Genomic DNA, 3026 nt, shown 5'->3' on the forward strand with positions numbered 1-3026 from the left:
CTGACGGCACTGACACAGGCACGGGCCAAGGCCCGGCGACCTCTGCCGTGGGCAGGGAGAGGACAAACAGGAGCGAGAAGCGGTGGGCCCGGGCGGATTGCGTAGCAGAGACATCGATGCCTCCATCCTTCTTGAAGATAGACTGGCAGTGCGATCCCCCTGCACCCCTCACCCCATTCTCCAGCTGATACAGCTGCATATTCTGCAGATCGGAGCGAAACACCTGACTGTGAAAACCTGGGAAAACTGCTTCCACTTCTTGGTATACAGATGCTGACATAGCCTGCCAGAGGCACGCGGAGGAGGCCGAGGGCAACTGATGGATTTAGCAAAGCTGCTCGCACTCTCCCATCCAGTTACAAGGATCAGCCTTTGCAGGGAGAGTCGACGCGCTGTCATAGTGGCGGTAGCGTTTGAGGAGGTCAGGAAGAGTCCACACGAGGGAGAGAGTACACGGGGAGAGTGGGAAGGCCCCGTGCCCCAGGCACTTAACAGGGTCGGGCACTTAACAGCCTGATGGTGCTCGGTAGTCGGGATCTGCGGAGTGCCGGGGGGAGGCTGCCTCGGTGCCCGGGTTCAGCCCTCGGGCCCTACACAGGTGCGGGGAGTTACTTATCTCCAGGGGCTGGGGACAGACCCTCTCCCGTGGCCCTGCGGTGTGGCGGCGTGCGCGAGGAAGGGTGCGGGAGGGCCGTCTGGCCTTCGTAACCTCCAGAGGAAACGACGGAGGAGACATGCAGCTCTCAGCGGGCCGGGAAGGGTTCTTTTACTGTCCGCGCCCCGGCCCACAGCCTTGGGCCACGCCCTACCCTCTCTACTCTTGCTGAGAGGTGACGCCAAGTGCGAGCGGGGCGGAGGGTCACCACCGGCCCCGAAAGGACGAGAGTCGCCTCCAGCCCTGTGTATCGCCTTGCTGGCCTCTCCTCCGGCCGCGCCACGTCCCGCAGCACCTGCCGCCCTGCCCTGGTCCGGCTCCCGCGGGCAGTCATGTCGCGCCCGTGCCGCCCAGAGTTGCCGAGGCCAAAACTATCGAAGTCCGGATGCTACTAACACTTCCCTCCCGGGGTGGCAGGAGCAGGTCCGTCCTCTCCCCACACCGTAGGAGTCGAAGCCCGGCTCCACCTGCGTGGAGGCTTCCCCGTCAGTCCGTTGCCGGACGAAGCTCAGTGTCCCCTCCTTATTGCGGCAAGCCGGCAGGGCTGTGGGCTCCCTCCAGTAGGAGCAGCAGTGACTGCCTGGGAAGTGATCGCTGCCACTCTCGCCGATCGGCTGTCAAAGACTCGGCTCGGCTTGGGACTGGCCTGAGTGGGTGTCTGGAGCTCTGGGAGCGGGTCAAGCAGGGCTGGAGCCGCCGGGCCGCGGGGTGCCGTCAGCTCGCCCCTCCGAGGCGTGCGCTCCGCTTGCGTCTAGGCGCCCACTCGCGGTCCCTCAGTCGGATCGAGACAGTTCTGTGAAACTCCTCGGGGCCAACCGTCAGGGTGACCGGTCTCTCTTGAAAGCGACTTAGGAAAAGCACAGGGCTGAGAAACTTGGGCAAATTCGTCCCTTTTGTGTGAGGGGAGACTAAAGCCGCACTCCATGACCCTCCCTTGAGTGAGAGCGCCCGCGGGAGCCGCTGCAACTCCGCCTTGTCCTGGCTGCGGAGGGAGATGCTGCAACCCGAGAAATCCCGTCATATCTCGTTCAAAATAGGTTGATATAAAGTCAAGACGCTGACAAACAGGCTTTCCCCGGTAGATACGGCCAATGACGCCCCAGAAACTGAGAGGCTGTTGTTGTTTATGTCCGTCTTAGCGAGGCGGGATGTGTAGCGCTGTTCCCAGGGATAGAAAAAATACCTGCTAAGAACCAAAGACGTCGTAAGTTGTTGTAGAAATGAATTGATCCAGTAATCGCTAGGGCTATAACACCCTTATTTATGCTAAAGCATGTGACACAGTCTTCAAAATGTGGTAGCTCCAAGTTGCCACCTCTTTATTACTTATACAGCTAATAGGTGAAGTGACTTCTACCTTCTTTACTTGAAGGAAGCACAAAGAAGCAGACAGGTAATTCCGCGCTGCTAATTATTGTGATGTGATGGGTATGGAAGGGAGAGATTGTAGTGAAAAATGGGAAGACCGATTATGAAATCTCGCAGTTTAGCTAGTAGTGACCATCTCAGATCTCATGATTGTTTTTTCTTAATGTGCCAGCTTTGCCAACATATTGGCATCCGCAGTTTATCTGCCAGAGTGTGAACCCGTTTATTCTGTCCGAAAGGATGAATTGATAACAGGCTTTCGTTTTTGTTTTTTTTTCCTGTGTCTGATTTTGAATTCGCCTAAATGTTAGCGTTTTAAATCGACTGTTTAGCTGTTGAGTTTCACGGTGCGGAGAGAGGGAAGCGGTAGCTCTCTCTCCCGCTCCTGGGTTCTGCGGTGCCGGGGAAGATCGCACTCAGTGCTGAGAGCGGAGCGCGGAATTTTGCCGTCTGCCGCGGTGAAGTTGCGGTAGTGTTGCAGTTCCGCTTGTGTGAGGCTTGCCAGGCTTTAGGCAAAAAGTGTCCCGTATACAAAACGGTCAGAATATTTACAGGTAATTGTGACTGTCAAATACTCCGTTGCGTTGACAAAACGCAGAGATGTTGGAGCGTTTCGTCTTTCGGGGGGTGGGAGGTTGCGGGGGCTTGGGACCCCTGCGAGGGGCAGCGGCTCGGGCCCGTTCGGCCGGGGAACCGGGGGGCTTCTTGATCCCAGCGAAACGCTGGCAAGGAGGAAGTAACAGTGTCACCCCGCAGAGGCGGCGTGGCTGAAAGGCTCTTCCTGGGGCAGAAGTGCAGCTGTTCACGGAGCAGAGTAAATGAGAGCTGCTGTCCCCACTGGGGACAAACTCTCTTGTTAGCTGCTGGTTTAGTTGGAGCGATTCCGTGACGGGGAGCACACGAGCACTGCGTTTACTCTGGTTTCATAATGGGATTTCAAACGGTGGATACCTCTCACCCGTCCCTTTACAAACCTGAAATTTGTCACGGGAACGCACTGACT

The 3026-nt window shown here is 57.3% G+C and overlaps 1 long non-coding RNA gene across 1 annotated transcript in view; it reads left to right on the plus strand.

Moving 5' to 3' along the window:
* Positions 1-6: 6 nt before the first annotated feature.
* The window catches only part of LOC108445248, an 8618-nt gene continuing 5598 nt past the window's right edge, over positions 7-3026 (plus strand). Inside the window, exon 1 of the long non-coding RNA XR_001860031.1 lies at positions 7-2048. This is a non-coding gene — a long non-coding RNA (uncharacterized LOC108445248). The remainder of the gene's footprint in view (positions 2049-3026) is intronic.

Source organism: Corvus brachyrhynchos, unplaced genomic scaffold (genome assembly GCF_000691975.1).
Source record: "Corvus brachyrhynchos isolate BGI_N302 unplaced genomic scaffold, ASM69197v1 scaffold370, whole genome shotgun sequence".
Classification (NCBI taxonomy): Eukaryota; Metazoa; Chordata; class Aves; order Passeriformes; family Corvidae; genus Corvus; species Corvus brachyrhynchos.